The 11,757-nt window shown below is 40.9% G+C and overlaps 1 protein-coding gene across 2 annotated transcripts in view; it reads left to right on the top strand.

Moving 5' to 3' along the window:
* The first annotated feature begins 6,902 nt into the window (after nucleotides 1–6,902).
* Nucleotides 6,903–11,757, top strand: part of ZBTB40 (zinc finger and BTB domain containing 40) — an 80,722-nt gene continuing 75,867 nt past the window's right edge. Inside the window, exon 1 of one of the 2 annotated variants that reach the window (XM_082656189.1) lies at nucleotides 6,903–7,041. The gene's annotated coding sequence lies outside the window, so the exon portion shown is untranslated. The remainder of the gene's footprint in view (nucleotides 7,042–11,757) is intronic. The other variant, XM_082656190.1, reaches the window with a different exon arrangement.

The raw sequence follows: 11,757 nt of genomic DNA, 5'->3' as shown, positions 1-11,757 counted from the left end.
GACTTACCATAAAGCTACAGTAATTAAGACTATGGTATTGGCAAAAGAATAGATCAATAGAACAGAATAAAGAGCCCAGAAATAAACCCACATAAAGTCGACTGATATTTGACTAAAGTAGCAAAGGCAATACAATGGAGTAAAGATAGCTTCAATAAATGATGCTGGAACAACTGGACATTCACATGCAAATAAATGAATCTAGACACAGACCTTACTCTTCACAAAATTAATTCAAAATGGATCACAGACCCAAATGTAAAATGCAAAACATAGGAGAAAATCTAGATGCCCTTGGGCATGGTGGTGACTTTTTAGATACAACACCAAATGCAGAATCCCCGAAAGAAAGAATCAATAAGCTGGGCTCATTAAAATTAAACTTTTCTGCTCTGCAAAACACAAAGTCAAGAGAATGAGAAGACAAGCCACAAACTGGGAGAAAACATTTGCATGATAAAGGACTATTATCCAAATTATACAAAGAATTCTTAAAACTCAACAATAAGAAAATAACCTAATTTTAAAATGGGCCAAAGACCTTAACAGACACCTCACCAAAGAGGATATACAGATGGCAAGTAAGCATACCAAAATATGCTCCACACCATACATCATCAGGGAAATGCATATTAAAATAATAAGATACTGATATACACCTATTAGAATGGCCAAAATCCAGAACACTGGCAACACCAAATGCTGGTGAGGATGTGAAGCCACAGGGACTCTCTTGCGTTGCTGCTGGGAATGCAAAATGGTACAGCTACTTTGGAAAATAGTTTAGCAGTTTCTTACAAAACTAAACATACTCTTACCATATGCTCCAGTAATTGTGCTCCTTGGTATTTACCCAAACAAATTGAAAAGCTATGCCTACACAACAGCCTGCATACAGATGTTTATAGCACTTCTATTCATAATTTCCAAAACTTGGAAGCAACTAAGATGTTTTTCAGTAAGTGAATGGATGAATAAACTGTGGTATATTCAGACGATGGAATGTTATTCAGTGCTAAAAAGAAATGAGCTACCAAGCCATGAAAAGACCAGGAAGAAATAAATGCATATTACTAAGTGAAATAAGCCAATCTCAAAAGGCTACATACTGTATGACTCCAACTATGTGACATTCTGGAAAAGGCAAAACTATGGAGACAGTCAAAAGGTCAGTGACCTCCAGGGATTTGGGTGTAGGGAGGATGAATAGGCAGAACACAGGGGATTTTTATTTATTTATTTTTTCAAGTGATTTTTTTAGCTTTAATTTTAAATTATAAACATAGCATGTGAACACATTTGTTAGAAAAATTCAAATATCACCAAATATATAGCAGAAAAGTGAAAAGCCATCCCCAAATCTCATTCTCTGCCTTATATATAGCATGTTAAGCGTTTGATGGGTTTATAATTTTTCATTTTTATAATAACTTTTAAATAGGAAATATATGCAAATAGTTCAAAATTCAAAAATTACCAAGTAGTTTATAGGAAAAATTGTCTCTTTCCTTCCCTGTTTCCAGCAATTAAATTCCCTTCCCTTGAAGAAAATCCTATTAACAGTACATATATTTGTGGGTTCTTTTAACTTTTTATTTTACATTGGAGTATAGGTGATTAACAATGTTGTGTTAGTTTCAGGTGTACAGCAAAGGATTTTTAGAGCAGTGAAACTACTTTGTATAATGCTATAGTGATGGATACATATTGCACATTTGACCAAACCCACAGAATGTACAACACCAAGAGCGAACCCTAATATAAACTATGGACTTTGGGTGATAAGGATCTGTGAATGTAGGTATATCAATTGTAATAAATGTACCATTCTGGTGGGAACTGCTGGGGCAGGGGAACACAGGAAATCTATGTACCTTCCTCTCAATTTTGCTGTGAACCTAAAACTGCTCTAAAAAGTTAAAATATTCTATATCTTGCTATGGTGGTGGTTACATGGGTGTATGAATTTTCCAAAATGCACTTTAAATTAGTACATTTTCTTTTATCTAAATTATATTTAATAAAGTTGATTCTAAATGAGGTGAAAGATTACACTGGCCTGCTGTCTGCAGAACAAAGTAAAGGATAATAAAAGAGACTGCAGGAGGAGCATATACAGTAGGTGAGGGATAAAAGTCATTTGCACTTTGGCTGTGGAAATAGAGAGAATATATTTAGAGGTAAAATCAACAAGACTTGGTGACTAGTCGAGGGCGAGTGACAGAAGTGTCAAGGACAGCTCCCAGCTGTGTAACTGCAGCAATCAGGAAGAGTGGTGGGTGGGCTGTCCTCTCTGAACTGAGGAGCTGGAGGGGAGGAGCAGGTTTGGCTGGAAAATTACAGCTTCTGTTTTGGATTAGATGGTTATGATGGGCTGTGAGCCATCTCCAAAGATGTTGATTTTGTCATTCTGAATGCAGCAGAGCCTTTTGTCTCAGGGGAAATTGGGGCAAGAGATTCATTCACAGTACAAGATATTGGTAGGACCAGACCCCAGGGAAGTACCCGAGACTCTCATTGGCTGGGAGCCCCTTTGGAGCGAGGCAGTCTCTCCCTTCTCCTGGTCTTTTGCCATCTCAGATGGATGAGCAAGCTGACCTTTCTGAGTCATTTGGCAAATTCTAACAGCACCCTCATCTGAGACTCTCTGGCCTCCACTGGGCAAGATCTGAAGACCAAGCTTCATTTGGATTGGAGAAAAGGGTAGGGAAAGTCTAACACTTAGAAAGCCAGGAAAAAGAATGCTAAGGCCCAGATACGTACTCTAGCAGATGAAAAGCATATGCTGAGCCTCTAGCAAACTTCACTTCTACAAATAACACCACCGCCTTGGGGAACAGCAGAGACATTTGACCAGGCAGCAGCTGTGCAGAGAGTGCTATTTAAAGACTCAGCTTTTGCAGCCCAAGGACTCCAGGCTTAGAATTTGATTGGAAGGCAGAGTGAAGACGGCAAAGACTGAGGAAAGAACCAGATTTGGGGAAAAACATCACCAGGTGGTTGGCTGCCGATATGAACACTGAATATGTTAAATGAGTTCATTTTAATAAAAATAGGTCTAACCATCTCTCTCTGAGTAAATTAAATGTGTTAATTCATAGAAAGCGCTTGGAACAGTGTCCAGCTCATAGTGCTTCTTGAAGGGAAACTGTCATTATTACCGTCATTATCTCCCAATCTACCTACCTACATATATTTGCCCAGAGATGGAGAAATGCTCATCTATAATGATATGTTACTGCTAAGTGGTTGGATTTATAGTGAGTATGTTTTTAACTCTCTTCTTTGTATTTTTCTTTAATCCTTGAATTCTTTATAATGAACACAAATATTTTGTAAAAACCACAAGTCATTATTCTGGGGGGAAAAAGTGAAGGATCTGGAGTCAGACTTCCTAGGTTTCAACCCCAACTCCACTGATTAATAGCTGTGTGACCCTGAGCAAATTATTTACCTCCTCTGAGTCTGTTTTCTCCTGTATAGAAGGGGGTAATAATGTTACTTACCTCATTTGGTGGTTATGGGAATTAAATGAGATAATCTAGGTAGAGCTTGGCATGGTAACTGGCAGAGAGTAAGAGTGAGATAAATAATGACTGTTACTACTGGCAGTAGAAGTGGTCCTGGCTGTGTTATTTCCTTCTTGGGCAAGGATCATGTTCTATTTACTTCAGTGTTCTTGGAATGTAGTAGTCATTCTGGAAACAGTTGGTAGTTTAGCTGGGGCCACCTCAGGCATAAGCCTGGGAACATTCTTTGTCAAGGTAGAAAAAAGAGTGAAAAGACCTCAAGCACCTTCCCCCACATGGTCAAGGGTTGGGTCCTTCCTTTTGGTGATTGGGAAGCACAAGTTATTTCTCCAAAACTCTTGAGACTCTCCCAAGAGATGAGGTCCTTAGAGGGTCCATCATTGGTTTCTTTTTTTTTTCCTTCGGTTTTTTTAAAACATCTTTATTGGAGTATAATTGCTTTACAATGGTGTGTTAGTTTCTGTTTTATAACAAAGTGAATCAGCTATACATATACATATATCCCCGTATCTCCTCCCTCTTGTGCCTCACCATTGGTTTCTTACTCTTCCATATGATGGCTAGCCAGAAGCCAGGGCCATTGCTCTCCATCACCTTACACTGTTCTTCATGGACTGTAGGCAAGTCATTTCCATGAGAATTTCTAATAATGTAAAACCTCAGGTGAACAATTACAAGGGAACTGCAGCCATTTTCCACTGACTATGTGTGAGTGTGTTGGGGAATGACATTCTTTGTTATGTCTATAACAATCCCTCAACATACAGATAACTAATAGGCACATGAGATGCTTGCTCATCATCACTAATTATTAGAGAAATGCAAATCAAAACTATAATGAGGTATCACCTCACACCGGTCAGAATGGCCATCATTAAAAAGTCTACAAATAATAAATGCTGGAGAGGGTGTAGAGAAAAGGGGACCCTCCTACACTGTTGGTGGGAATGTATTGAATAAATTGGTGCAGCCACTATAGAAAACAGGATGGAGGTTCCTCAAAAACCTAGAAATAGAGTTGCCATATAATCCAGCAACCCCACTTATGGGCATATATCTAGAAAAAACAATAATTTGAAAAGATACATTGACCCTTATGTTCATAGCAGCACTATTTACAATGGCCAGGACACGGAAGCAACCTAACTGTTCATCGACAGATGAATGGATAAAGAAGATGTGGCATATATATATATATATATATATATATATATATATATATATATATAATGGAATACTACTCAGCCATAAAAAAGAATGAAATAATGCCATTTGCAGCAACATGGATGGAACTAGAGATTAGCATACTAAGTGGAGTAAGTCAGAAAGAGAAAGACAAATACCATATGAGATCACTTATATGTGGAATCTAAAATATGACACAAATGAACTTATGTACAAAACAGAAACAGACTCACAGATGTAGAGAACAGATATGTGGTTGCCAAGGGGTGGGGTGGGGGTAGTGGAGGGACGGATTGGGAGTTTGGGATTACCAGATGCAAACTATTATGTGCAGAATGGATAAACAACAAGGTCCTACTGTATAGCACAGGAAACTATATTCAATATCCTGTAATAAACCATAATGGAAAAGAATATGAAAAAGAATATATATATATAACTGAATCTCTTTGCTGTATAGCAGAAATTAACACAACATTGTAAATCAACTACACTTCAATAAAATTAAAAAAAAATAAAACAATCCTTTAGAAGGAAAGAGTCCTTCCTATATTTTCTAAATACTCTACAACAAACATATATTCCTTTTAAAGTAAGAAATGAAAACTTTAAAAAAACATCCAATTCTTTATAACCATGGTCCCAGGAATTCAGCATATCCACATTTCTCCTGCTTTCTCCTTCTTGTCCCTATAAGATGCAGAGTCTTGTTAAGTTAAATAGGGAGGACAGATTGTGTCTGCACTTATTCCTGTTAAGAATGATAAGCATCAAGCCATCCACATTCCCATATAGTACATTGGCAATAATACTGCTTTTCAAAAATCCACTGATTAGATAAATATTTCCTGAGCACCTACTATGTGCCAAGCACCATTCTATGTGTTTGTTTGTTTGTTAAATGTGTCAAGCCGGTATTGAGGGCTCCCACTAAAGGACAATGCAGAGATGGTGGAAATGAGTGATTAGGAGACACAATAGCTGTAGGTGTGACTCTAGTGACTACATAAGTGACTGTTGTGGACAGGAAATTTGACCCTGAATGTGACAGTGACATGTGAGTATAATAGTGAAAGTGACTAAATGGTCAGTAACAAGGACAGCTGTTTACCCTGTTAGGGTCTACTAATATTGACTTGATTTTGTGGCAGTGAAAGTAGTTGAGTGATAATGATGGTGAAAACAACGGAAAGGGTGACAGCTGTGCACACATTCCAACTGCTATATTGTACAGAACTGTTTGAAGTTTGTGGTTATGGAGAGGGGTCGCATACTGGACAGTGACAGTAAAAAAAAAATGATGAACTGGATGACAGCAACAATGCAAATGGCAGTTTTGCCCCGTAGATTGAATTTGTGATTAAAACGGTGATGGGAGTCAGTCCGACAATGACATCCCTCAGAACGACTCACTATCGACCCTGTGGATGCAACAGCTGTTACCAAAGAGGGAACTTGTCTTTGTACTGAGACAACTGGATTTGGGCGGCATGACTGTTAGTGACAGAAAAATTGCGTGTCAGGGACAGACAGACATTGTGAGGCTCAGGGGGCCAGAGCCGATGTGACTTAATTTGATACTGTATGGATATGACTTCATTTAATTGGCTGTGTGAAGGTGGCGAGAGGAATTCCAACATGGAACGTATAGGGTGAGACAGTGCGTAACAGAAAAACGGAGCACAAGCAAAACTAACGATTTTACCCACAAGCCTCTACATCCCAAAATGGGGAGGAAGGAGAGGCGGGACCAAAATGCCTTCAAGACGCCACGATTGGTTGATACGGGTCTGTTAGCCTATTACGTCCGAGCCAAGCCTCTCCACCAATGAGAATGGGGCGCGGCTCACGTCACGTCTCCGCCTTGCACGTGAACTTGTTTTGGAAAAATGGAAAGAAATCTTTTGTGCCTAATTCTCTGCTGTTGTTTGAGATAAGATCTCAACTTTAGTGCTGCCCGGGCGAGGGATGGTAGAAACCCATTAGAACTTTCCTAAGGGAGTGTGGGGAGAAGAAGGAGTGGTCAAGGGTCAGAGGTCAGAGAAGCGGTTAGCAACGGGTTTCTCCCAGCGTGCTAGCATTGGTGGAGAGCGCGCGTCCCGCCCCCGTGAGGCCCGCCCCCCAGCACGTGACTGTGGCGCGCGGGGCAGGCCGGGCCGCCGCCTCCTTGCTTATATCTCTTCCGCTCCGGCCTTAAAATGGCCGCCTGCTGGCGTCTCTGGCGCTGTTGAATGGAGAAAGCTTTATTGTTCCCTTCGGGCAGGAGTGTTCGTGTCCTTTATGGCGCTGTCAATAAAGAACCGCAGTTTGAATCGGTGCTGAACAGGTAACCATAGAAACGGGGCTGGGATTCAGCGTGGAGACCCCTTTTGCAGCTGTGGCCTAAGAGGCGCCCCGAATGAGGGGCGAACAGAGACCCCTCGGCGTGGCGAAGTCCGCTGCGCTCTGCCAAGTCCCGGCCGTCTCTCCCCGCCCCGGGACGTGGAGCCCCGGGGCGGCCTACACCCCGAGCGCAGGCTCCGCTGTCGTCTGTGGCGGGGAGAGGCCACGGGGTCCCGGCCGGGACGCTCGGCCGGGCCTACTCCCCGCTTGGGGCCTGTTCTCCGCCTGGGACCTGCCCTCAACCCTCGTCGCCTGCTACTCGGCGCGATCGGAGGCCACTCCTCGCAGCTGCTTCTCGCACTCTCACCCCTCCTCCCCTCCCGCCAAATCCCGACTCCGGGCCCCAGCAAGTTAGGGTCTTGGGCTAAATCCGCCCCTCACCCTCCCCCGTTTTTGTCAGTCGGGAGCTAAGAAGGTTTTACATTTTTTTTAATGGCTGTGAAGAATATTTCACATAATTTGTGACAGTTGTATGAAATCAGATTCTCATGTCCGTAAATGAAGTTTTATTGGAACACAGCCGTGTTCATGGTTTATGTATTGCCTATGGCTGTTTTCCTTCTACAAGAGCAAAGTTGAGTAGTTGCAACAGATATCTGATGGCTTTGATCCCTTGGCGCACGAAGCCGAAAATGCTTTTGGCCTTTCACAGAAAAACTGTGGCGGCCCCAGCTCTAGACACAAGTAGACCGGGTCAGTGTTGTCCTTCAGGGATTCCTCAGATCCCTTCTCACGGAGTGGGAAACTCGAGTTACAACTGCCCTATGCACCCAGAGCTCTTTATTTGACCAACCACTCTGGCTTCCATTACCTTTTCTGGTCTTATTGGTGTATTATTCAAAATGGAATTGTTTCTTCTACTTTGAATAACAATAATACCATTCTACCGAGCGCCTACGGTAAGCCAGTTGCTTATTTATATTCATACACAGCTTTTTTGTACCAATAACTTTTTAGAAGTGTCCGTGTCTGTTTTGCGTAAGAGGAGGAAGCCCAGGTTCTGAGAGGTTAAGCTGTCTAAGACTGTAATAGATTATAGGTCTGGCAAATTGAGCCCTTCCCTGGGAGCGCCCAGCCTGGGGACCCATGTCGTCCTGCTTGGACTTCATTCTTTCACATCTCTCAAACTGGGACTATTGGTTCTTCCTTGGAATCGAATCCAAATCTTTGTATGGCTTGTGGAGATTTAATTACAGCCTCAACTGAAAATTTTCTCTACTTGGCTAAATCATCAAACTTCTGCCACACCCCACTTCCTAATTTAGACGCTTTTATTTTTTATTTTTAACATCTTTATTGGAGTATAATTGCTTTACAATGGTGTGTTAGTTTCTGCTGTATCACAAAGTGAATCAGCTCTACGTATACATATGTCCCCATATCTCCTCCCTTTTGCATCTCCCTCCCACCCTCCCTATCCCACCCCTCTAGGTGGTCACAAAGCACCGAGCTGATCTCCCTGTGCTATGTGGCTGCTTCCCACTAGCTGTCTGTTTTACATTTGGTAGTGTATATATGTCCATGCCACTCTCTCACTTCGCCCCAGCTTACCCTTCCCCCTCCCGTGTCCTCAAGTCTGTTCTCTACATCTGCATCTTTATTCCTGTCCTGCCCCTAGGTTCTTAGAACCATTTTTTTTTTACATTCCATATATATGGGTTAGCATACGGTATTTGTTTTTCTCTTTCTGACTTACTTCACTCTGTATGACAGACTCTAGGTCCATCCACCTCACTACAAATAGTTCAATTTCATTTCTTTTTATGGCTGAGTAATATTCCATTGTATATATGTGCCATATCTTTTTTATCCATTCATCTGTCTATGGACACTTAGGTTGCTTCCATGTCCTGGTTATTGTAAATAGTGCTGCAGTGAACATTGTGGTACATGACCACAGTGTTTTGAATTATGGTTTTCTCAGGGTATATGCCCAGCAGTGGGATTGCTGGGTCATATGGTAGTTCTGTTTTTAATTTTTTAAGAAACCTCCATACGGTTCTCCATAGTGGCTGTATCAATTTACATTCCCACCAACAGTGCAAGAGGGTTCCCTTTTCTCCACACCCTCTCCAGCATTTATTGTTTGTAGATGTTTTGATGATGGCCATTCTGACCGGTGTGAGGTGATACATCATTGTAGTTTTGATTTGTATATCTCTAATGATTAATGATGTTGAGCATCCTTTCATGTGTTTGTTGGCGATCTGTATATCTTCTTCGGAGACATGTCTGTTTAGTAGACATTGTTCTTTTATAAGAGTTGTTCCCAAACCTAACTATTCGTCACTAGTTTAACTAACAAATAGATTCAGAACACCCATGCTTGCCTGCATACATTTGTTAATCATTCAGTATTTGTCGAGCACCTAGAACATACTAGCAATGATTCAAATCCCTGAAAGTACAGTGGTGAACAAGATCAACGTAATCTCTGCCCTTCCATGGAATTTAAATTCTGTAGGGGCTTGGACAGGTGGCATACAGGTAAACAAAGATAATTTCATATATAGCTGTCATTGCATCATAATAAAATCAGTAGTTAATATTTATTGAGTGATTCCTGTGTGCTAAGGACTTCACTATGTGCGTTATTTCCATGGCTTATCTTTTAATCCTCACACCAACACTATGACATAGGTAGTATTAATATTCCCATTTTAAAGATGAGGAAACAGAGTCAGGAGAGATGACCTTGGTCATAGCTAATGCATAAGGGAGCTGCGATCTGAACCTAAACTGATCACACTAACCACCCTGAATTATTCCATCTGTTTGTTATCTTTCCTGCTAACTTGGGAGGTCTTGAAGGGCAGGGACCACACTTCACCTCTTCTTGTATCAGCTGCTAGCCAGTGCCCACACCCTGGTATTTGGTAAATAGTAAATAAATCCAGGCCATTCACTGAACAAATATTTGAGTGTCTGCTATTTACCAGGCACCACTGTGGCTATGATTATCAGGGTGAAACATGGACCCAAAACCGAGTGTCTTAACACAGTAAAGAGGTACCAAATTTACTCCAGATTGTGGCAACTGCTATAAAGCAAACAAAACAGTGTTGACCTGGGAGACCACCTATTATTACCAGGATAGTCCCCAAAGACCTCTCTTCTGGGTAGTTTAAGCTGAAACTTGTTGCGTGACCAGGATCCAGTCCAAAGGAAGGGAAAGGGGAGAGAATTAGAGAGGAAGAACTTTTCGGTAGGTTCAGAGACTGTGAGATGGCAAGAACTTGGAGAGTTACAGAAGAAAGAAGCCAGTGAATGTGTTGTGTTTCACAGTCTTGTGCTCTGAGTCCCGGCCCTGTACCCAGCTTTATTGCTGATAGAGCTGCATGGTCTTGGGCCAGTTACAGGTTATTGTCTAAGTTGTCAAATGTGGATAATGTTACCTTCTCAAAGGATTGTTGTGTGTTTTCTTTTTGTTACACACATATTGCTTAATTCCAATTAGAGAAAACTAACCAAATTTGACCCCAAATGGAAACTTACTTAAAGTGATAAATAATAACAAAAATTCAGAAGTATGTTACAGATGAGGGTGTGTGGGGGGTGTGTGTGTGCATGGGTATGTGTGTGTGTGTTTCTGTCTTTGGGGGGAGGAGAACAGATCTTATTTTTTTTCTTTATGTTTTTTTTAAGAGAGGATCTTTTCCAATTAGGATTTAATTTTTTAAACAAAATTATACAACTGTCTGTGGAGAGCGTTTTTCATCATTTTAGTGTTTTAAGCTTGAAACTATTTGTATTCCTTCATTCTAAGAAAATGATAGGCTTCTTCTAGTTGGTAGTAATTTTAGAATTGGTTTGCAAATGATTTGGGGTTTTCTCTAAAAGTTTTCAAAATAATGTTGCATACTTTAAGCAGAATGTTGAATGCTTTAAAGCTGGTAGACTTTTTGAATAGGTAAAAATAAATGATGATGTTTGGGTTCATGAACATGAAAAATTACAGAGGCAGTAATAAATTGAGCAAACCATATAGGAAGATCAGCAATGTCAAGTTTTGTTTTAAACTGTATCCAGTAACCATATTGCACGTGTCATCAGAAGATGTAATCCAGCCCAGCAAATGGAGCAAGGAACTGGATGGAGAGTGGCATGTTAATGCAATGTTAACCAACAAGCCCTGAATTAAATTGCTATTTTAGATTTGGGTGGGGCCTTCACATTTAAAGTATTGCAGTTTTACTCTGTGATTTGGGTCTGTTGGATTCCAGTAAAGAGTAGGTGGTAACACTAGCTTTGAAGGATAATATAAAACTGCAGGAAGAGCCAGGGCATACCAATTTGTTTTTCAGTCTATTTTATTTCAGTTCAAAGCATCATTGCAGACAGGCAGCACAGGGAAACAAGCCACACTTTGGCAATACTCACCTGCTTTTGGAGATTGAGGAAGACTGGGTATAACCAAAGTGTGGCTTATTTTCCTGTACTATCTATCTGCAAAGGTGCTTTGAACTGAAATAAAACAGATTGAAAAACAAATTGGTGTGCCCTGTTGCCTCATACTGAGTATTTACATTACCCTTCTGGAGTACTGCCTGTACCAGCACCCTGGGGGGAAGCGGTGACCCTTCAGCCTCTTTCAACTCTTCAAGAGAGTGAGCTCTTTGATTTTCACAAGGAAACTGGATTGGGATATATTGTTTTCTGG

The sequence above is a fragment of the Grampus griseus genome (genome assembly GCF_964374135.1).
Source record: "Grampus griseus genome assembly, chromosome: 1".
Lineage (NCBI taxonomy): Eukaryota > Metazoa > Chordata > Mammalia > Artiodactyla > Delphinidae > Grampus > Grampus griseus.
This window is presented reverse-complemented; position numbering and strand designations above follow the sequence as displayed.